Genomic DNA, 25,279 nt, shown 5'->3' with positions numbered 1-25,279 from the left:
GGGGAGAAGGCATGGGAATGGGACTGAGGGGATTGCTCTTTCAGAGAGCCACTACGGACACAATGGGCCGAATGGCCTCCTTCTGCACTGTAACAATTCTGTCATTCTGTGAATTCCTCAACAGGGACCTGCAACTGGCGTTATTCCCTTATTTACAAATTTAAAGGGCCTGACGCCTAAAATCAGAGCCCCATTTTTAACACTGGGACCATAAACTGCACAGATTAACTGTGGGTTGTCCCACTGCTTAACTGTTTTGTTTTGTGTCTGTTTTATGCATGAAAATTGGTGTAATGCTCAACAATCTCTACTTTACAAGTCCATAAATAAGCTGTCTGAGAGAAGAAGGTATGAAGTGTAATATTTTTGCATAATAGCCTGATGCATCTAAGGGCTTAACTGGTAATGAATGAAAACTCAAGTGACACAGCTCTGTCTCTGAGCACCTTGGATTTGACTTCCCAGACCCAGTCCAATCCTTAAATCCTATCAACTCCACCGTGATAACGACCTTTGTAAAAGTTAATTATTGGAGTGGCAGGCGTCACAGAGTAAACGGTAACCTGTAGACAGAATTTCTTGGTAAAACTGATACAACTTTGGTTAGATTTTAATTCTGTGAGGGCTGAGAATGTAGTCAAACAACAACAACATGCATTTATATAGTGCCTTTGACGTAATAAAATGTCCCAAGGCACTTCACAGAAGCATTATAAAACAAAATATGGCACCAAGCCACAAAAGGATATATTCGATCAGATGACCAAAAGCTTGGCCAAAGAAGTAGGTTAAAGGATGAAAGCAAGGTGTAGGAAGGATATTTCAGAGTTTAGGCCTAGGCAACTGATAGTGCAGACACAATGGTGGAGCGATTAAAATTGGGGATGCTCAAGAGGACAGAATTAGAGGAGCGCAGATATCTCTGATGCTTTTGGGGCTGGAGGAGATTACAGAGATTGGGAGGGGCAAGGCCATGGAGGAATTTGAAAACAAGAATGGGAATTTTAAAATCAAGACGTTACTTGACTGGGATCCAGTGTAGTTCAGCAAGCACAGGCTTGATGGAGTAATAGGATTTGGTGCAAGTTAGACACGGGCAACACAGTTTGGCATGGCCTCAAGTTTACGGAGGGTAGAAAGTGGGAGATCAGCCAGGATTGCGTTGGAATAGTCAAGTCTAGAGGTAATAAAGGCATGAATGAGGGTTTCAGCAACAGATGAGCTGAAACGGGGCGAAGTCAGGCAATGTTACAAAAGTGGAAATAGGTGGTCTTAGTGATGGCGCAAATATGAGGTTGGAAGCTCATCTCGGGGTCAAATGTGACATCAAGGTTGCAAACAGACTGGCTTAATCTCAGGCTGTTGTCAGGGAAAGGGATGGAGTCAGTAGCTAGGGAACAGAGTTTAGAGCAGGGACCGAAACAAATCGATCTTGTTGTATGGAACATGTCGGCCTAATTGTATAAAGTTAGTAGTTTTCTTCCCCTAAAGAATGTTGTTATACAATTTTTTTAAAAATCCGAACAGTTTTCATGTGAATTTGTTTTCTTATGCCAGACCACAGATTTATTGAATTTGATTTCATAACTTGTCATGGTGATATTTTAACTCATGATTTTTGGGTTGCTAGTTCAGGATCATGAGAAAAAAATGCACTTTTGGATCAGATGGCCCTGTTCCTCTGCAGAGTACCATAGGAATAATTGGAAGAGGTGATGGGCTGAATGGCCTCCTTCTGTGCTGTAACCATTCTGTGATTCTAATTGTAAACACCATTTCATCTCTGACCAGCTCTTGCCAGCAGGTGAAGAAGAAATGCACTGGTTTCTGAAGGTTAGCAAACTAAGCGTGCTCCTGGTGTGTTTAATTTTACAATGCAGCCTAACAGTACATCACTGTTAGCTTGGCCAGATCATCACAAACAGAATGCAGAGTGTTCTGGGAACTGTTCACCTATTTTCCAAATGGACAGGCCTGCTCAGGCTTTAGCTATGCATTCTATTCACACACCAAGGCAGAAACTTTCACTTACGCCGTCAGCTGAAAACTGACCAGCCACCTGTCATACAACCCACCCGACTCTTCTGCTTCTCCTGGCCCACACGAAGAAACTATTTTTTAAGAAAAAAAACTATCTTTGGGCTGCTTCTGGCTCTGTTTCCTCTTCCCATTGTCTTCACCTGGCAGAAAAGCCAAGGAATCTTCCTTGCTCAGGTCATCGGTTAGAATTGTAGTCAGATCCCAATGATATCATCAGAATCCGAGATGGATAGAGAAGGATCCCTCCAGCTTTGGATGGTATCTTTGCCACCTGATCAGTAGAGCTGGTTAAAATTCAGAATTGTAAGCTCTTGATGGTCCAAGTAAGTAACTTAGGCAATTTTAACTGCCCACCTGTTCAGTGTCTGCTGGGCAGGTGAGATCAAATCACCATCCTCCCACTTCTTGTTTTAGTATGTTGTTTTCTCTCTGCTGCCTGTGTCATAATTTTACCTTTATTCCATCCCCCCCCCCCCCCCCCCAGCCCCCCAACAAAGCTCGGCACCTTTGCCCTTTACCTCTTCCCATCACCCACCCCACCACCACCACCGCCCCCCCCCCCGCCAACCAATCTGCAGAGATGTCATCCCACTACCCCCCACCCCTCCCCCGCATAGAGAAACATTCCTCCTCCACCACCAACCCCAGACAGGTGTCACGCCATACTTCCCCGAATGGGGATTTGAAGGCGCGGCATTGTCAGCTGCCCGAATGAAGATCGGTGAGGCGATCAAGGAGGCAATGGGACCCTCATTAACTCAGGTATGTAAATGAGCTTACATATTGAAATGGGGGTCCTGTCGCCAAGCGGCGGGGCGGTTGCCTTGAGGCCACGCCGCCACTGCCAAGATCGGCACGGGGCCTGTCGCCATTGGGATCAGTGGCGGGCCTCTGCTGCACCGACCTTCATTGCCCCCCTCGTCAATGTTCCTGACGACAGAGGGGCTTTAAAATCCAGCCCAATATCTCCTTATGTTTATCAGTGTCATACTTTGTTTTATAATGGTCCTGGGTTTCCTCCGGGTGCTCCGGTTTCCTCCCGCAAACCAAAGACTTGCAGGTTGATAGGTAAATTGGCCATTAGCAATTGCCCCTAGTATAGGTAGGTGGTAGGGAAATATAGGGATAGGTGGGGATGTGGTAGGAATATGGAATTAGTGTAGGATTAGTATAAATGGGTGGTTAATGGTCGGCACAGACTCGGTGGGCCGAAGGGCCTGTTTCAGTGCTGTATCTCTAAACTAAACTAAAGTGCCTTGGGACATTTAATTATGTTAAAGGCGCTATATAAATACAAGTTGTTTTATAGCTACATGAGCGCTATATCATGTGGGACACAATATTTTATTAAATCTTCTTTGGCCTCCTTATCTCGAGAGACAATGGGTAAGTGCCTGGAGGTGGTCAGTGGTGTGTGGAGCAGCGCCTGGAGTGGCTATAAAGGCCAATTCTAGAGTGACAGGCTCTTCCACAGGTGCTGCAGAAAAATTTGTTTGTCGGGGCTGTTACACAGTTGGCTCTCCCTTTGCGCTTTTGTCTTTTTTCCTGCCAACTGCTAAGTCTCTTCGACTCGTCACACTTTAGCCCCGCCTTTATGGCTGTCCGCCAGCTTTGGCGAATGCTGGCAACTGACTCCCACGGCTTGTGATCAATGTCACAGGACTTCATGTCGCGTTTGCAGACGCCTTTAAAGCGGAGACATGGACGGCCGGTGAGTCTGATACCAGTGGCGAGCTCGCTGTACAATGTGTCTTTGGGGATCCTGCCATCTTCCATGCGGCTCACATGGCCAAGCCATCTCAAGCGCCGCTGACTCAGTAGTGTGTATAAATAGTATCAGTTTATTTCCATGGTTTGGCTTAGTGTGCTGAAGCTTACAGTGCACTTGGACTGGTCATTTAATATTGGAAATGTCGTGAGTGTGTTTGTTATTGAGAAGAATCATTATTGTTTTCTGATGCATACTTATAATTGTTATGTAATTAAGGAAAAATTGAATGTGTTTTTTTATCTGACATTATGATAAATAGGGAAAACAAAGGGTGTAAAATTTATGTGGGGCTTAAAATTATACAGAGATAAATTAAGATTAAATGTAATCGGTTGTCATTTGCTGCAATTGCTAAAGGAAATTAAAGTGACCATGAGAGGTATGGGAAGTGCAGGTAATCAACAATGAGATTAGCTTTGCTGTAATGATCATAGTTTAGTGTGGATGAATGTTAAAATAAAATTGGTGCAAATTTTCTCTCATGGTCTATTCATCTTATTGTTGTTTTTAGGACCTTGCTGTGTGCAAATTGGCTCCTATATTGGTCTACATGATAGCAGTGGCTATACTTAAAAATAATTTATTAGCTGTGAAGTATTTTGAGGGATGTTGAGAATGTGAAAGGCACTGCATACATACAAATTCTTCCTTCTTATTTTTTACATGTATGTCGCCAGCATGCTGAGGAAACAACATAGTCATTGAAAGGAATTGGAAAAAAATCACATGTTTGTTTGCTTAGTTGGCTTTGTTATTTAACTTAAGAAGGCTGAGACTTTTTTAAGGTGAGCACCAATTGGAGGTTTTTAACTCCAATTCCCCCTTCCCTCAGTCTAAAAGATGTTGACTCATGTTGGAATATATTTCTACTGGTGCAGCCTGCCCGAAGGTACCTGACTCAGTGGTTATTATTCATGTGTGAACTTAAACATTGGCAGGTTATCTTATCATGCTGCAATGACAGCCAGCTTTGATCCTGCATTCAGTGAATCTCCACTTCCCTCAACTTTCTATTGAAGTTCAGTCACTGTTGTTATGTACACAAATATGCTGGCCAATTTGCACATGGCAAGGTCCCACAAACAGCAAGCGACCAGTTATACTGTTTGGAGTGGTGTTGGTTCAGGGGAATAATATTGGCTAGGACACCATTCTTCCTCAAATAGCACCATGGGACCTTTAATGTCCCACCTGAATAGTCAGACAGGGCCTTGGTTTAACATTTCATCCAAAGCATCCAACTCTGGCTGTGTAGCACTGCTTCAGTACGACACTAAATTGTTACGTTAAATTGTGTGTACAATTGCTGTGGGATTTGAATCCACTGACTCAGAAGCAAGAATGCTATTCAACTGAGCCAAACTAAAACGAAGCTGGGTAATTCCAGTGTAGCACTGGAAAAGCATGGCTAAAAATGTTTGCCATGTAAGCTGGGGTGAATGACATCCTGCACTATTATCAGTGAGCCTACATAATGACAGTTGCAAGGTAGGGTGTCCCCTCCAGCAGTTAGTGCAGTAACTGTGCAAGCCCCATATGCATTTCTTCTTAACACAAGAGTAGAGAGCATAATTAACTGCCAAATTGTGTTACCTTTTTCCTAAAACTGTTTTATGTCACATGTTTAACACTATATATTTAGATTTTTCCATAATTGTGGAAGAATTCATGCTTTCTAGGACCATTAAGGCTCTTCTGCCTGTAAAAATTCACAGATTTATCAATGATACAAAAGCACAAATTTTCACACAATTTGCCTCTGACAGTAACTTGAGGAATACAATGGTAAATTAGATGAATTAATGTAAATTTGGCATTTAAACAAATCGGAATGGAACAGTTGAGAGTTTACAAATGTGATTTAACTTTTGGGGCAACAATGACAAGTGAGACTAAGCTAACAAGAAAACCACACTTCGGGGATGATGAATTAACAAAACTTTAATTGAAAGATTCATTAAATATTGTCAGGATTTGGTAAACCTCTTCCATTCATCACTGCATCAATATCAGATCCAAAAAGGGTTGACAAATGACCTATGTCAGCAAGGGTAGAGAAGGATCTGTTAGAGAAGTTGGTGACTATAAAATGAAAGACCGAAAAGAGAGCAGGTTTTAGTGAAAGAAAAGTTAATTTTGACAAGTCAGTATCAAGTCATAGTAATACTCCTCACATAATATAAATTTAAAATTATTCCTTTATGAAAATTTATGATATTCTCATCTTAGGATCCGTCATATTTGAAGCTAACATGCTTTAGAAGAAGCAGAACGAAATGTGTTGGTAAGATGATATTTGATCCTGGTTTTAGAGTACTGACCTTTCATATTATGCTCATCATTATGTGTAACCTTAAAGGGACAGTGCCGAAATGGACAGTTTGATCATTCTTGAAACCTGGCCCCATGTTCTTTTTTAAATAATCTTTAGTTTTACAGTCAGATATTGACCTCCTGGGGCCCGTGTCAGTTACACAGCCTGTCCATTGCACAAAGGAAACTGATGCCACCTAGTGTGACCATCAATTTGTGTCATTGTATCATTTTGTAAAAGCTCAGGTTACACATTGTTTCATGACTACTCTTTTTTTCCCCCTTTTCACAAGCAGCATATGTCTAGCTGGGGTATGGTTTTGTGAGCACAAGGCTGCTGATGCTATTTCACCCAACTGGCTGTTATTCATGTGCAATCCTTTAAAGGGGCCGGAGGATATTTAATGTCAAGGGCCATAATTCTGTCTTTACTCAATACCTATGGACATATTTCCACAAATCAAGTTCCTTTTTGTGGAAAATGTGTTATTGTATTAATTTTACCACAAGTCAATTTGATAAATATATTCGGTGAGAGAGAAGATCCATTTTGTCATGGTGATTTTTTTATTCTTTCACAGGCATCGCTGGCTAGGCCAGCATTTATTGCCCATCCCTAATTGCCCTTGAGAAGGTGATGGTGAGCCGCCTTCTTGAACTGCTGCAGTCCATGGGGTGTCGGTACACCCACAGTGCTGTTAGGAAGGGAGCTCCAGGATTTTGACCCAGCGACAGTGAAGGAACGGTGATATAGTTCCGAGTCAGGATGGTGTGTGACGTGGAGGGGAACTTGCAGGTGGTGGTGTTCCCATGCATCTGCTGCCCTTGTCCTTCTAGGCAGTAGAAGTCACAGATTTGGAAGATGCTGTGAAGGAGCCTTGGTGAGTTGCTGCCATGCATCTTGTAGATGGTACACACTGGTGCCACTGTGTATTGGTGGTGGAGGGAATGATGTTGAAGGTGGTGGACGTGGTGTCAATCAAGCGGGCTGCTTTGTCCTGGATGGTATCGAGCTTCTTAAGTGTTGTTGGAGCTGCACTCATCCAGGCAAGTGGAGAGTATTCCATCACACTCCTGTTTTGTGCCTTGTAGATGGTGGACAGGCTTTTGGGAGTCAGGAGGTGAGTTACTCACCACAGAATTCCCAGCCTCTGACCTGCTCTTGTAGCCACGGTATTTATACGGCTACTCAAGTTCAGTTTCTGATCAATGCCAACTCCCAGGATGAAAATAGTGGGGGAATCAGCAATGGAAATGCCATTGAATGCCAAGGGGAGATGGTTAAATTGACTCCTGTTGGAGATGGTCATTGCCTGGCACTTGTATGGTGCGAATGTAAATTGCCACTTATCAACCTAACCCTGAATGTTATCTGGGATTTTCTGCATATGGACATGGACTGCCTCACTATCTGAGGAGTTGGGAATGGTGTTGAACATGGTGCAATCATCAGCAAACATTCCCAGTTCTGACCTTATGATGGAGGGAAGGCCATTGATGAAGCAGCTGAAGATGGTTGGGCCTATGACACTACCCTGAGGAACTCCTGCAGTGATGTCCTGGGACTGAGATGATTGACCTCCATCAACCACAATCATCTCCCTTTGTGCTAGATATGAGTCCAACCAGTGGAGAGGTTGACTCCAGTTTTGTGAGGGCTCTTTGATGCCATACTCAGGCAAATGCTGCCCTGATGTGAAGGGCAGTCACTCTCACCATACCTCTTGAGTTTAGCTCTTTTGTCCAGGTGCTCTCCTGGCCCACAGTCAGTCAGACCTGCAACATATAACAACGTGTTTTTCTGAGGCGTCACAACTCTTTGGACTAAAATCAGTTTTTTAAAAAAAACTGAAGTCCTGCGTCAGCCTGCATCCCAAGAAGAATATAGACCACCAAGCATTGTCATCAAGGGAACCGAGGTGAATGCTGTCAAGCAATTTACTTATTTGGGGAGCGTCATCTCGTTTGATGACCCCATAGACAAGGAAGTGGACAATACGCTTTCAAAAGCAAATAGAACATTTGGCACGACTGTATAAACGTGTGTGGAGCAACCACAGCCTCAGAGCACAGACCAAACATCAAGTGTACAAAGCTGTAGTCCTCATTACCCTTTTTAAAAATTAATTATTGGGATGTGGACATTGCTGGCTAGGCCAGCATTTATTGTCCATGCTTTATTGCCCTTGAGAAGGTGGTGGTGAGCTGCCTTCTTGAACTGCTGCAGTCCATGTGGTGTAGGTGCACCAACAGTGCTGTTAGGAAGGGAGTTCCTGGATTTTGACCCAGTGGCAGTGAAGGAATGGCAATATAGTTCCAAGTCAGGATGGTGTGTGACTTGGAGGGGAACTTGTAGGTGGTAGTGTTCCCATGCATTTGCTGCCCTTGTCCTTCTAGGTGGTAGAGGTCGCGGGTTTGGAAGGTGCTGTCGAAGGAGCCTTGGTGCGTTGCTGCTGTGCATCTTGTAGATGGTACACACTGCTGCCACTGTGTGTCAGTGGTGGAGGGAGTGAATGCTTTTGCATGGGGTGCCAATCAAGCGGGCTGCTTTGTCCTGGTTGGTATCGAGCTTCTTTTGTGTTGTTGGAGCTGCACCTATCCAGGCAAGTGGAGAGTATTCCATCACACTCCTGATTTGTGCCTTGTTGATGGTGGACAGGCTTTGGGCAGTCAGGAGGTTCATTACTTTCTCCAGGATTTCTAGCCTCTGACCTGCTCTTGTAGCCACGGTATTTATATGGCTACTCCAGTTCATTTTCTGGTCAATGGTAACCCCCGGAATGTTGATAGAGGGAGATTCAGTGATTGTAATGCCATTGAATTTCAAGGGGAGATGGTTAGATTCTCTCTTGGTGGAGATGGTCATTGCCTGGCACTTGTGTGGCATGAATGTTACTTGCCACTTATCAGCCCAAGCCTGGATATTGCCCAGGTCTTGCTCCATTTCTACAAGACTGCTTCAGTGTCAGAGGAGTCGCGTTTGGTGCTGAACTTCGTGCAATCATCAGTGAACATCCCCACTTCTGACCTTATGATTGAAGGAAGGTCATTGATGAAGCAGCTGAAGATGGTTGGGCCTAGGATACTACCTGAGGAACTCCTGCAATGATGTGCTGGAGCTGAGATGATTGATCTCCAACAACCACAACCATTTTCCTTTGTGCTAGGCATGACTCCAAGCAGTGGAGAGTTTTCTCCCTGATTCCCATTGACTCCTGTTTTGCTAGGGCTCCTTGATGCCATATTCGGTCAAATGCTTCCTTGATGTCCAGCGCAGTCACTCTTACCTCACCTGTAGAGTTCAGCTCTTTTGTCCATGTTTGAACCAAGGCTGTAATGAGGTCAGGTGCTGAGTGGACCTGGCGGAACCCAAACTGAATGTCACTGAGCAGGTTATTGGAAAGCAAGTGCCGCTTGATAGCACTGTCGATGACACCTTCCGTCACTTTACTGATGTATGGCATCAAGTCATGGGTCCTATACTGCCGTCATGTATGCCTTCTAAAGCGTGCCCATTAGCGGTACCTCTGCAGTATCCTCAAGATCCGCTGGCAGGACCGCATCACAAACATTCAAGTCCTGGAAACAGCCAACATCACCAGCATCGAGGCCGTCCTCCTGCAAAGCCAACTGTGTTGGGCGGGTCACGTTGCCCGGATGGGCGACAGTCGCCTGCCCAAAGTCGTGTTGTATGGGGAGCTGACTATAGGTAAGTGGAACAGAGGGGCCCCAGGCAAACATTACAAGGACTCCCTGAAGAAGTCTCTCTATGTGTGCCATATTGACCATCACCAGTGGGAAGTACAGGCTTTAGATTGTGATGCCTGTAGATTCTACATTGGGAATGCTACAGACACCTTTGAGACTGAGTGAAGAACCAGCATGAAAGAGAAAAGGAGGAGAAGGATAGATTCATTTGCCCCCAGCAGCAACTACACCTTCACTTGCACTCACTGTGGGAGAATCTGCCTCTCACGGATAGGCCTGACTAGCCACCAGTGGGCCTACAACTGTTGATTACAACCTTCCCAAAATCTTTGTCTGCGAAGAAATGCCAAGAAGTACCAAGTTTGTAATGAGGTCAGGAGTTGAGTGGCCTTGGTGGATCCCAAGATGAGCGTCAGTGAGCGGGTTATTGCTGAGTAAGTGCCGTTTGATCGCACTGTTGACGACCCTTTCCATCACTTTGCTGATGATCAAGAGTAGACTAATGAGGTGGTAATTGGCTGGATTGGATTTGTCCTGCTTTTTGTGTACTGCAAGAAGTACTGGAGTGGAAAATAAAACCTTTTTAATTTAAAACTGGGCAATTTTCCACATTGCCGGATAGATGTCAGTGTTGTAGCTATACTGGAACAGCTTGGCTAGGGGCGCGGCTAGTTTTGGGGCACAAGTCTTCAGTACTATTGCCGGAATGTTGTCGGGGCCCAGACCCATTGCTGTATCCAGTGCCTTCAGCCATTTCTTGATATCGTGTGGAGTGAATCGAATTGACTGAAGACTAGCATCTGTGCTGCTGGAGACCTCAGGAGGAGGCCGAGATGGATCATGCACTCGGCAAGTTTGGCTGAAGATCGTTGCAAATGCTTCAGCCCTGTCTTTTGCACTGATGTGCTGGGCTCCCCCATCATTGAAAAATGGGGATATTTGTGGAGCCATCTCCTCCAGTTATTTGTTTATTTGTCTACCACCATTCATGACTGGATGTGACAGGCTGTTGCTTGATTAGTCTGTGGGACATTATGGCACAAGTCCCAGATGTTAGTAAGGAGGAATTTTCAGGGTTGACAGGGCTGTGTGTGACTTTGTTGTTTCCAGTGCCTAGGTCGATGCCAGGTGGTCCGTCTGGTTTCATTCTTTTTAGACTCTTCTGTAGCGGGTTTGGACAACTGAATGGCTTGCTGGGCCATTTCAGAGGGCATTTAATAGTCAACCATATTGCTGTGGGTCTGGAGTCACATGTAGGCCAGACCAAATAAGGATGGCAAATTTCCTTCCCTGAAGGAACATTAGTGAACCACATGGGTTCAATGGTTTCATGGTCACCATTACTGAGACTAGCTTTTTAATTCCAGACTTTTTTTTTTTATAAATTGCATTTAAATTCCACCACCTGTCATGGTGGGATTTGAATCCATTCCCCAGAGCATTAGCCTGGGCCTTTGAATTGCTAGTCCACTGACATTACCAACACACCATCACCTCCCCTGCAAGTGATGCATAAGTTATGCATCTACATGTGTTGTGTGCAAGTAAACAAAGCAAACCTTTTGTTTAAAATAAGACAGTGTCTCAGACCTCTGTCATCGTTACTTCTGATTTGGGTACAAATAGTAGGTTGTCCTTCTGATTTTACCTTCCTTTGGGAAAGGCTACCACTTAGTGCTTTGTCTACACACTATGTCAGGATTGGGAGCTCACAATGTGATTATAACCCTACCCGCCTGGCAGAAACCAGGTAAGCGAGCAGTTCAAATCTGCTGATGTTCCTTTCTGTTTCTGCAGTCTTATATTTTAACCTGCACTTTTGTGCTGGTGGCAAGAACACCAGCTGAAACTAATAGGCCCTGTTTCAATATGCAGGATCAGAATCTGATGATGTCATTAGACCCTGACTGCAATTTTAACTGATACCTTAAGTGGGGAAGCCTTTATGCTTTTCCTGTCAGGTAAAGATAGAAGAATCAGGGCCAGAAGAGGCCCTAAGAGGTAAAAATTATTATTTAACCTTTTTATTATTTTCTTTACGGGGCCAGGATTAGCAAGGGTGCTCCTTGGTTCCCCCCATGGAGGTTCAGGAACTCTTCCTTCCTGATTTCATACCTTCCTGAAAACCTTGGCCCATGACTTAGGTGAGTGCAGGAGATTGCTCCTTCAGCTGTTCAGCTTCTGCCCACCTGTCAGCTGCTGCTTTTCGCTCACTTTTGGGACCAGGCAAATGAGGCCAAGGTATTAAAATCTCCCAGCCCTCACACAGGCATGGGTGAAGGTAGCTTAAAGCAAGCAATGCCAATCAGCGACCACAGACTCACCTACAGAGACTTTGCAATGCTCAGCCCAGGGAAGACTATAACCATCAAAATCCTCACAGGCTGTCAGTGAAATCCTGCTGCCAGACAACACAAGGAGTGATCTGATTCCTGTCACACTTAGTAAACAAAGCACAAGCACCAAGGGACAGTATTGTGCCAAAGTAAACTGCCAACATTCATACACTGCACAAGAAGGAAAGTAAATGATTGGCACTTGACTTGAACACTGTGCTGAATATTTCCTTGGCACTGGTTGCAATATAGCAGGACCCTGCATCATATAGAAATAGCTAATATCTGAAAAGCTGTGTCTGAAAGTAGTTGGCAGATATAGTTTGCCAATTTGAAAGAGTGTGGTTGTGGCATTCCTTTGAAAGAAATTAGTATCTCCACACCAGTCATTCTTTACTGCATTGCTTGGATAACTGTTAATTTCACACTGATATTTTCAGTCTCTTACTCTGCCATACCTTGCCATTTTGGTCATTGAGTTCCATGCTAAAACCTCTTCAGGTGGCATTATGGAGAATGCAGCAGATGGCAGTTATTCTGGAGACGAAAGAGAGAGGGAATGTAAAGCTGCCCTTGGCTGATCACGACAAAGGAAATGCTGGTTTAAGATGTCAGTGGTACGTTTGATGGTCTAGTTGTACCATGAGCTTCATTATACCTGTGCTCTGCTTTTTCAGTATATGGATACAAAGAACCATGGATGCATAGGTTTTCCCAGTGTTATCTGCTGTCATTCATTCCTCGTCATATAAGGGGAGCATAGATGATTGCCTTAAAGAATTGTGAATGCTTAGAGAAATAGGCATTTTCCTGCATGAGTCTGTGTTGGTGCTACATATCATATCCACGTTGAGATCAGGTAAAGCCTTTCTGGATTTGTATGCATGGGTACAGTGATGACTTTTGATAGTCACTGGCAGTGCTATTCATTGTGTGAAGATCTTCATGAAAAATACAGACTTGGCATGCCTTCCTTGCAAACCTCAACCTTTATAGGTACTAGGAACTTCCCAATAGCATTGACTAAACTAGTGTGGATTCGAGTCATGTGGAGACCAGACTGGGTAGGGATGGCAGCTTCACTTCCTTTTTGGACATTAATGAACCAGTTCAGATCTTATATAATTCCTGCAGCATCCAACACCATTTCGTCTCTTACTAGCCACAAATTGTCAGATTTATTGAATAACTTTCACACCTTGCATTTGTGGGTTTTGAGCTTCTGACCTCTAGGTTGTTAACCCAGTATCATAATCACTATACAGTTTTACCCCTTTATTTACAACTTGCTTAATTACTATTCCTGTGTTAACACAATTATTTCTATAATTTTTTTCCTCCACATTTCCTATTGTGAAAAATGAAATTTCAATAAAAAAACCTTTCACAATTCATGCTTCTATGCAAAGTGCCACTCGAAGAAGACTTTGCACCTTTCAATCTGATTGGGTTTGTTGGTCTAAAAACTGGCTTCACCCGATTTTCGGTCGTCTTTCATGTTTGTTAATGTTGTATGAAAGTCAACTCGCTTTCAAGATGTCTGAACAAAAATGTGGCATGTCTTGTGCAAGCAAGTGGATGTTTTTAACAGTGAAGGAACTGAAGATTCAAAAGCTAGTCACACCTTTTTAAGATGTTCTGAGAAATCTATGCAAAAATAAGGGTTGTATTGCAGTAGACCAGCTTTGATTTTTGTTGCTTCCTACTTTCTGGAAATTCCTATTCTATCGCAATCTGCAAGGTTGCCTCAAGCAGCCGCAATTAAGCGGATTTGTATTGTACCATCACTAAAAATAAGAAAAATGTATTATTGTAGCATTTATGTAATGGTCTACTAAACGTGTCTAGTTGGGGAAGACAGTAGAGAGGAGATAAGAATTTAAATGGTGCCTTCTTATTTTGGTAGTGGACTTCGTCAGATTGGTTTTACCTAAACAAAAAGCTAGTCACTTTGGCAGGCAGCTATAAAAAAGAACAAGCGACTGGTTCGAAATGAACTCTATTTCAGTCGCTCGTTCTAGACACAGTTACTTCCATTACAACTTGTGGCTTTTGGTGACTAATCCTGGGCTACTATGTAGCCTCTTTTGTATATCAGCTATTCAACATGGTTTAAGTCAAATCTACTGAACAAATTCTAGTTGTTGCATGTTCCATATGGGCCTAGAAATTGGATTGTGCCTGAAATTAGAGCGTGATCCTGATGCAGTAAAGGTTGCACATGCCTAAGGGGCCGGCAGCAGGACCACAGCAAATTGGTCTGCTGGCCTTATTGGGACTGCGAGCGCCAATCGTGGGGTTCATGAAATTGGTCAGTTAGGAGGCCGGCCCAGATCTTGGTGGGGTGGAAATTGGGAAGAGGGTGAGTAATAGCTGGCAGTGGCTTGTGGTTTGAATATTCTCCTGCCTCTCCTGTCTTCGCTTTCAGATAAGTAAAAATAATCATAAACTTACCTTTTGGGTATTTACCATTAAGAACCACAGGTTTGGTTGTTGTGCACCTGAGAAGACTAAAGGCAATATACAACGATGCATGTTGTGGTCAGTCGCAAATTCATTTTACAAAGGGGCCAGGAATAGAATTTAGGCCCCCAATTGACATAAGCAATTGGCCTAACATCAATTTTAGGCCATAAGGTGCACTAACCAATATGATGTGTGATGCACTTCTGGTGCACACTGAACGCAGTGCCAGTTCTTCACCCAAAAAAACAAATGCCTTGCAATCAAATTTTTAGGCCAAGGTCTGCCATATCTACTAATTAAAAACTGAAACATTTTCATGAATTCATAGATTTTCTTCAAAAAGAAATTCTCAATAAACAGCTTCTGTATTCTCCAACTACAGTTAGCATTCCGAACTTGGTTTAGAAAATATAGAGGAGGGGAAGGTCCAACAATGCCCTGCACAATATCCCACAAGCTCACTCTTATTATTGTACTATGTGTATGATTTCATCGCACATGCTTTCAGTGATCACCAACTTACTGGTGTCACAGTAAGGATAAACTTTGTTCTTGGCAATGCTGCTTATTAGCATAAGAGATAATTTTCCACTTTGGAGTTCCTGGTGCAGAGCATAATACACCAGAAATGCAGATTGGAATATCGGGCTTGGAAGGTAACACGCTCAACACTGAGCACAGTCATCTGATCGTCTATAAACTTTAAGGGACGGAAAAGTAGGGGAAGTGTGCACTGCATACCCCCAATAATTATACTTCTGTATGCAATGCTCTGTGCCAGAAGTACAAAAGGTATCTCTATTGTCCAAGGTTGGATATGATTGTGAAAGAATATTTGACCCATACTAGTTGGTTTTCCCAGAAAGACTCTGCAGCTTCCCCACCAACCACCATCACAGCATTTAGCTGTTTTCCAAATAATCCCAGGGTTTAATGCCTTTCTTCTCATATCCAGAAGCCCATTCCTTGTGTTGATCAATCTTTGTGACAACAAAAGCTTCCTGATATTGGTCTTAAATTTGAACATATGCTCGCTTGTCCTACTGTTATAGCTTAATTTGAAGTAGCGTTCAGGATCTCACTTTTCTGCATTGTTTTTGACCTAAGGGCTGGAATTTTACGTTGGGCAGGAGGCCCCGCCCACCAGCAGAAAAGTCGTGGGCGGGTCCGCGACCACCGGGCTGGGGGAACCACGCTGGGAATTTTGCTCCCCAGGCTCTTAATTGGTCTTAAGTGGGACTTCCACCTCCTTGAGGCAGAAAGTCCTGCCTAATGGAGCTGCCAGCCTATGTAACTCTATAAGGTCCCTTGAGTGTTGCCTCCATTTAAGTCTTTCCTCACACTCAATAATCTGATGCTATGGATCTATCTCATTTATCTATCATGCTTTAGGTTCAGTGTTGAATACTGTCAATGGTATACTGTTTAACTCTAGCTGAGTGTGGTGAAGAGGTGGGGGGAGGGGGGCAGTGGAAATATTAGTTCACCAGCCACTAGGATGTGTGCAAGACACTGCTGCTAGGTTGAGAATAAATCTGCATACTATTCCAGAAAGGGATGGGCTGGTAATAGAAGCAACAGCATCTGTAATTTGTAGTAGAAGGAGGTAAAGGGTTAATACTGAAGACAGTGAGAGCAACGCTCCCACTGTGTAAGAGTGATGATGTAACAGTCACATGGTATGGGCTTGCTGAAAAGACGAGGTGGTACAGTGGCTCAGTGGTTAGCACCGCAGCCTCACAGCTCCAGCAACCCGGGTTTGGTTCTGGGTATCACCTGTGCGGAGTTTGCAAGTTCTCCCTGTGACCGCATGGGTTTCCTCGGGGTGCTCCGGTTTCCTCCCACATGCGGGTTGATGGGTAAATTGGCCATTGTAAATATTGCCGCTAGTGTAGGTAGGTGATAGGAGAATTGAGGGAATGTGAGATGGAAAATGGGATTAATGTAGGATTAGTATAAATGGGTGGTTGATGGTCGGTGTTGACTTGGTGGGTTGAAGCGTCTTTTCGGTGCTGTATCTCTCTATGACTCTAAGAGATAGCAGCACAGAGGATGCTAGCTTAGGAGGCTTGTGGAGAGTGCATAAAGTAAATGTAAATAATGAAGAGTTGTTAGTTGACTTTATCCGGAGTCTAAGACTTTCTCCAAAATGCTCTAGCAGCGCTACAAATACAAAAACAATACAACATAATTTATCCTATTGCAGTGTCCAAACAACTCAATGGAACTAAGCAAATGCTGAACTTGAGATTGATTTTTGTGCTGGTTAAGGCTGAAACTGCTTTGAAGGTATGGAATGGTAAGGCCTTTACAGAGTCACGTCTGTAAAAAGCCTGACATTCTCATTACACACATTATGAAGAAGAGCTGAGGGGAAAGGTCATTCACTAATGAACACTGAAAGGACAGGTGGTCGAGCAGAGCATCTCTCTATTTGTCCCTTTTGCCCCCAGGCTACCAAATAGAAATTCGTGACCAGCCCACTTTAATGCTCCTCATCATACAATCATACGATATCATGGCATATCAGAGGCCAGGAATTCTGTGGTGAGTAACTCACCTGACTTCACAAAGCTTGTCCACCATCTACAAGGCACAAGTCAGGAGTGTGATGGAATACTCTCCACTTGCCTGGATGGGTGCTGCTCCAACAAGACTCAAGAAGGTCGACACCATCCAGGACAAAGCAGCCCACTTGATTGGCACCCCATGCAAAAACATTCACTCCCTCCACCACTGACGTACAGTGGCAGCAGTGTGCACCATCTACAAGACGCACAGCAGCAACTCACCGAGGCTCCTTAGACAGCACCTTCCAAACCCACGACCTTCGCCACCTCGAAGAACAAGGGCAGCAGATGCATGGGAACACCACCATCTGCAAGTTCCCCTCCAAGTCACACACCATCCTGACTTGGAACTACATCGCCATTCCTTCACTGTCACTAGGTCAAAATCCTGGAACTCCCTTCCTAACAGAACTGTGGGTATACCTACCCCACATGGACTGCAGCGGTTCAAGAAGGCAGCTCACCACCACCTTCTCAAGAGCAATTAGAGATGGACAATAAATCCTGGCCTAGCCAGCGACGCCCACATCCTATGAACCAATAAAAAAAAATACTGGGTGAACTGTATCCCACACAGGAAAATTGGATAATTCCCAATTACATCCTCTGTTCCTTTTTAAATTTAGTCTTCATTCTCCATAATTACTCTGTTCACTCGGTTTTGTGTGTTGTTTTCAGTCGTGTTTGATGTAGCAGAGTGTGGAGTAAATGAGCTGTGCCATCTGTATGGGATATGGAATTAATGCAGGTAAATAGAGTGCAGATACAGGTCAACAATGATCTAATTGAATGGCAGAGCAGGGCTGAATGGCCTCCTTATGTTCCTATGCTCTGTGTGATACAGGTAGCACTGTAAAATTGTGATTATCCATTCTGAGAGGCTGAACACAGCCAATTGGTGATATTTTAATGATTGAAAAGACCTGACTATCCCATCATAAGAAAGTGAACAGGAATATGAGCCACTAGACTTTAAAAAAAGATATTTTAAAATAACTCTTGTTAACTGCACCTGACATTATCAACCAACATTGAGAAAGCTGTCTATTAGATAACGATTTTTTAAAATCCTGTTGTATTGATAAAGAATGAAGTGTATAGAGGGCAAGGTAATGTCATAGTGCTGTCCCAAGGAGTGGGAAGAAATAGGATTTTACTTAGGAATTTCCTGCATGGCAAGTTCATGATCTTGGTAAGAAAAGGGAGTACTGCCCATAAAACTACTTATCAATCTCATGTCTGTCACACTCCAAAACTATTAAAGAAAGGGAAAAAAAGCTGGCCATTTCCTGTTGAATTTTCCAACTTCGATGTCCTGCAACCCCTTACCACCCCCCACCCCACCCGCCCCCCCCCCCCCCACCCCCACCATAGGCAGTAGCCAGAGAACTACAAGCAGCTGCCAATTACTAATTACTTTCTAATTGTCCTCAGGATGTGCCTACCTACACTACTTCATATGAGCATTGGCATTATAGGAGCAAGCAAGATTAAACACAGCTTAGTTTTAGCAGCGAAACATCACAACAATGCTCCAGATCCTAGCCTACCCATCAGCTCGATCATAGGAAATCCATTAGTATTACATGAAACAATGAAAATGACAGCTATTGTTTACTATAATGTTACCAATGCCCTTTGCCATGGATATGTGTATCTAAATTTATATGTTGCATTTCTCAGAAAGGGTGCTGCCAAACTCAGCAAGGTTGTTGGGAGAGAGGCTAAGGACTCAGTACAGTGGAGCCAGTTTTGTTTATCCAGCCAAAACCCATTATTTTGAGAGTTACTTCCATTTGGCAGGGCAGGTTGAGAAAGTGGTTTAAAAGACATATGGGATCCTGGGCTTTATGTATAGAGTACAAAAGCAAAGAAGTTATAATGAGCTTTTATAAAACACTGGTTCATCTTCAACTGAAGTATTGCATGCAATTATGGGCACACTCTTCAGGAAGCTTGTGAAAGCTTTAGAGAGGCACAGAAAAGATTCAGGGATGAGGGACTTCAGTTATGTGGATAGATTAGAGAAGCTGGGGTTGTTCTCCTTCAAGAAGGTTGAGAGGGGATTTGATAAAGCTATTCAAATTCATGCGGTGCTAGACAGAGGAAGTAGGAAGAAACTGTTCCCATTTGTGGAAGGGTCAAGAACCAGAGGACACTGATTTAAGGGGAAAGGCAAAAGAAACAATGGTGACATGAGGAAAACCTTTTTACGCAGCGAGTGCTTAGGATCTAGAATGCGCTGCCTGAGAGTGTGGTGGAGGCAGATTCAATCGTGGTTTTCAAAAGGTAATTGGATAAGCACCTGAAGAAAGAAAAATTACAGGGCTACAGGAAAAAGGCAGAGGGGTGGGACCAGCTGAGTTGCTCTTGCAGGAAGCTTGCACAGACACATCAGACCGAATGGCTGCCTTCTGTGCTGTAACCATTCTATGATTCCAACCATTTCTTCGTAGGAAGGGCAAATAAAAGTGGGTGTAAACCTATATATTTAATTACCTAATGATAGCAACTAAGAAAAGCCTTTTTTTTTCATGGAACTGTTTTTGGGTGGAACTCTGACAAATATCTCAAGTGAGAGGATTTGAAAAGATGTGTATCCACACGTCCTTCACTCCCACCCCTCGCACTCACTTCCCTTTAAATCATCCTCCTACTCATCATGAGTAATGCCAAGCAAGACCTGCATATAACTAACATCACTGTTACACTGAACAAGAGGCTGTGCTGCTCTAAATGTCATCTGCAAAAATGCCCCAATGTACTTTACGGAGGCATATCCAAGAAAATGGAAGCAAAGGAAAGAGATATTAGGACAGGTGATTAAAATCTCGGTCAAAGAGGTAGGTTTTCAGGTGGGCCTTAAAGTAGAAGAGGGAGGTGGAGAGGCTTTAGGGATTGAATTCCCAAACCTGGGGTGTAGGCAGCTGAAGGCATAGCCATCAATAGTGAAGTGAAGCAAGGGAGGAAATGCACAATAGGCCAGAGTTAAAGGAATGGAGACAAAAACAAGAAATGCTGGATTCACTCAGCAGGTCTGGCAGCATCTGTGGAAAGAGAAGCAGAGTTAACGTTTCGGGTCAGTGACCCTTCTTCGGAACTCAATGGAGAGTTTGCTGGGTTGTAGGGCTGGAAGAGTTTCAAGAGATAGGGAAAGATAAGACCATTAAGGAATTTAAACACAAGAATGGAATGCCAGCTAAGAGAAGATTGGAATAGTCGAATCTGGAGGTGGCAAAGACACGGATGAGGGTCTCAGCAGAAGATGGGCTGATTTATTATTGGAATGTACGATGATAAGGAAGTGGAAGCAGGAGGACTTCGTGATGGAAGAAATGAGGTTGGAAGCTTAGCTTAGGGTCAAAGGTTGTGAATATTCTCTTTGAACCTGAGATGTTGGCTGGGGTGGGGGCCAAAGATAAAAGTGTCAGTTGGTGTCATTAATGTACATGTGGATGCTAACCCCATATCTGTGGATAATGTTGCCTAGGGATAACATGTAGCTGAAGGAGATGAGGGGATCAGATCCTAGGTAGACTCTGGATGTAGTAATGTAGGGAGGGAAAATAAGCCATTGTTGGAGATATTCTGGTTCTGGTCATGTAGCTAAGAATGGAAAAGGTCAGGGGAGTCCCTAAAGCTAGACAATAGAGGAAAGGCATTGGAGGAATACAATGTAATTGACTATGTCAAAGGCTGTAGAGAGGCCATTGAATCATGAAGTGCAGATGATGGGATAGAAAGCCACATATCCAAGTTTGCCGCTGACTCAACGATAGGCAGTATTGTAAGCAGTGTAAATGGAAGAATAAAATTACAAAGAGATATTAACAGATCAAGTGAATGGCTAAAACTATTGCAAATGGATTTTGACATAGGCAATTGTGAGGTCAACAACTATGGATCTAAAAAGGATAGATCAGATCATTTTCTAAATGTTGAAAAGCTAGAAGTTGGGGAGGCCCAAACAGACTTAGGGGCCCATGCACATAGATCGCTAAAATTGCCATGGACAAGTACAAAAAATAATCAAAAAGGCTAATGGAATGCTGGTCTTCATATTGTTATGACCAGGTGAGAAGGGTTCCCTCTCAGCCTTTACCCGGTTTAACCATAACGGGGTTTAATTTTTAAAGAACACCGTGTTTTAGCTCCCCCTTAGTGAATCCTTGTTCACCGCTTTCCAATTGTTAGGTAAAGAAATCAATTCAGACAGGTTTTCTTGGATTTTAAACAAGAAAGGTAGAAGTTTATTAATCTTAAATACTAATCCGGTTACCGACTACGAATATGTGACGCGACCATGCTAGCATGCATACACGATAAACACGCACGCAGATGGAGACAGAAAAGTAGAATAAAGGGGAAAAGTTTGAGGCAATAGATGTGTTTCTATTTTACTGTCCTTTTGAGTTTGCTGTGAAGTCTTTGGTTGCCGGTCAGACTTGCAATTCGTTGGGGCCCAGTGCATGCCTCAACTTATTTCGAGGTCGGAGTCTTTTCTCTCTTGAGGTTTACGAGTCTTTCATGGGTCCAGTGGCTTGGAAGAAAGCGAGAGAGAGAGGCTTCCTTGTTCCAGTTCAAACAGCCTTCTGCCTCTTTCTCTGTGGAACAATTCAAACAACACCAGGTTTCCCAGCAGCTTAGTCATGTGACTAGCTGGTTTGACCACCTTTGTTTGTGGATTCTGCCATCTTAGCAGTCATCCTGCAATGTGAGCATCCTCACCTTCAATGTCTAGTGATCACAGCCTATTTTGGGTTAAGTGGACCAAGGAATAGTTTTCTGTCTGTCCAAGCACTGCCTGTTAGTATGCAAATGTTTGTCTAGCCAAGTGTCTGGTGACTTTTTTTAACAAGTCCTTTCTTCACTCCAGCAACAGTTTTAAATCAATGTTTATATAACAAAAGGTTCCAAGAGCCAGGCAGGCTACAAACCTTGCTGATGATTATACGCTTGTCCACAAGCCCTTGCCCCGAGGAAAACCCTTCCCTAGTCACCACCAAAAAAAAAGCAAAAAAGGTGGGAGGGTGATAGGAGCCTGAATAGCCATGAGCAAGAAGGGAAAGTTGGACACACAGATGGCCCTCCTCAGGTCAGAAAGGATGGTGCTGAGAGCAGGAGTCATGCCTGAAAGCCTGTGTGTTTCCATTGTAACAAGGCAGGTCACCTTCGAGCTGACTGCTGGAAGTTATGAGGAAAGCCAATAGGATTAATCAGGAAAAAATAGACCAATGCAGGAAACGGGGCCCTGACGAAAGCACAGCAGACCAGGCTGTGGCTTTAACTGCGGCAGTAAGACCCAGTAAACGTGAGTCCGGGAAAACTTTAAAAAAAATCTGAGATTTTGTGCCCCGAGGAAAGGTGACCCCATACCCCTCGAGTGAGGCAAGTAAGCCCATAGTCATACTTGGGGATATAGGAGCCACACAATCCCTTCTGCTGGGAAAAGGCACAACATTTCCCCCAGAGAGTACATTGAATGCTAGAGTGCTACTAAATGGTATTGGAGGAAGGTATATGCCCATATCCTTATATTGGGTGCACCTGGAGTGCAACATTGTTTTAGGAGCGCTAACTGTGCGGATTATCCCTAGTTTACCTGTAGATGGGGTTTACCTGGGTAATGATTTTGGTGGGGGCGAAGGTGGTAGGTTCCCCAGTGGTTTTAGAGAGACCGAAAGAGGTCAGGGAGACAGAGCAGTTGGAGGAGAAGGTCCCTGGCATTTTCCTTGACTGTGTGGTGACTCGGTCCATAGCTAAACAAGCTCTGTCAGAGGAGGCTGAACTGGTACTGCAGACAGATGACCCTACTATCTGGTTATCTCTGAAACAATTTTTGGGAAGTTAGATGGAGGCTCCGCAAGCTGACCCAGTATTAAAAAAGTTAGCACAGACTGCCCAAACTGAAGCTGAAGCAGTCCCAGAGTGCTACTATTTAAAGAATGAGATGCGGATGAGCAAGTGGAGACCTCCTCACAGACCCGTAGGCGAAGAGTAGACAGTGGTTCATCAGATAGTGGTGCAGCCATGGTACTGTAAGGAAATGCTAAGAATACGAGCATGCAATGACCGGACATGTTGGTATATGAAGGACCCAACCCCACATTTTGACTGGCCAAAACTCCACAAGGATGTGATGGAGTTCTGTAAAACTTGGCACACGTGCCAGGTTGTAGGGAAGCCTCAACTTGCAATAAAACCTGCACTGCTAATTTCCATACCAGCTTTTGGGGAACCCTTCAGCAGAGTGCTGGTGGATTGTGTGGGGCCCCTGCCGAAAACAAAAGGGGGTTACCAGTATCGTCTCACCACTATGGATTTGGCTACCTGATTCCCAGAGGCCATTCTCCTAACAATATCTCTGCCAAGGTAGTTGTGGAGGGGCTAACCCAATTCTTTATCTGATATGGGCTGCCTGCTGAGATCCAGTTGAATTAGGGCATGAGTTTCAGTTCTGGTATCTTTCAATAAGTCATGGATAATCTGGGCATAACCCAGCTAAAGTCCTCAGCCTACCACCCAGAATCACAAAGGGCTTTGGAACGGTACCACCAGACCCTAAAGACAATGATCAGGGCATACTGCTATGAGTACCCCAATGACTGGGATAAACAGCTGGGAATTCTCCTGTTTGCCACCAGGGACCCACCCAATGAGTCCACTGGCTTTAGTCCCTTTGAATTAGTTTATGGACATGAGGTGAGAGGTCCTCTTAAACTAATCAAGGAGAGGTTTTTGGGACAGAAGGATGAGCCTTCCATGTTAGACTACATCATGTTCCGGGACTGGCTCAGGCGGGTCTATGCAGTGGCTCAGGAGCACCTAAAAAAAACCTTCCAGACAGCTATGAAAAGGCTGGCAGATAAACATGCCAAGGCTAGAACATTTTGGCCCAGAGACCATGTATTAGTCCTATTCCCTATCTAGGGTGAACCCAAGAAAGCCCGGTTCAGTGCCCCCTATACAGTAGAAAGGAGAATTGGCAGGGTGCACTATTTAATTGACACCCCAGAACATAGGAAAAAACAACCACATTAATATGCTAAAGCAGTATCACAGCTGGGAAGCAGACAAACAAACCCAGGTCTTTCAGGCAGTCAGGAAAGAGAAGAACAAAGAGGACAGTGAGGATGAGTTCGAGGAGGGCCTGGAGAGTTCCCAAACTGAACCCCCATGCTGTCCAATTAGCCAAAACTGAAATATTAGGAAAACTAGACACTGTACTCTCCTATTTAAATGCAGAAGAAAGAGGAGCCCTAACAAGTCTGCTCACAGCATTTAAAGGAATCTGCAGGGACACACCAGGGTGCACAACCATAACCCTACACATGTAGATGTAGGAGAGACCCTTTCCATAAAACAGAACACCTATCGCCTATGTCCCCAGAAACTGACCCAGATTCTGGAGGAAATTCGGTATATGCTGGAAAACAAGCTGATTGAGCCCAGCCAGAGTTCACCAGTTGCATTTATTATTTATTTTACTTATTTAGAGATACAGCACTGAAACAGGCCCTTCGGCCCACCGAGTCTGTGCCAACCAAGAACCACCCATTTATACTAACCCTACAGTAATCCCATATTCCCTACCACCTACCTACACTAGGGGCAATTTACAATGGCCAATTTACCTATTCACCAGTCTTTGGCGGTGGGAGGAAACCGGAGCACCCGTCGAAAACCCACGCGGTCACAGGGAGAACTTGCAAACTCCGCACAGGCAGTACCCAGAATTGAACCCGGGTCCCTGGAGCTGTGAGGCTGCGGTGCTAACCACTGCGCCACTGTGCCGCCCTAGCCTGATAGCAGAACAAGGCTCTGCATTGATTACAGTGACCAGAGCTGACTCCTAACCAATTCCTTGCCTGGAAGACTGTATTGATAGAGTAGGAAATGCCACAGACATAACCAAGACAGACTTGAGAAAGGATACTGGCAGGTTGCCTTAATACCCCGAGCCAAAGAGATCTCCGCTTTTGTCACGCCAGACAGCCTATTCCAATGCCAAGTGATGCCCTTTGGATTAAGGAATGCCCCAGCCACCTTCCAAATGCTAATGAACCTGGTAGTAG

The sequence above is a fragment of the Heterodontus francisci genome, chromosome 3, assembly GCF_036365525.1.
Source record: "Heterodontus francisci isolate sHetFra1 chromosome 3, sHetFra1.hap1, whole genome shotgun sequence".
Classification (NCBI taxonomy): domain Eukaryota; kingdom Metazoa; phylum Chordata; class Chondrichthyes; order Heterodontiformes; family Heterodontidae; genus Heterodontus; species Heterodontus francisci.
This window is presented reverse-complemented; position numbering follows the sequence as displayed.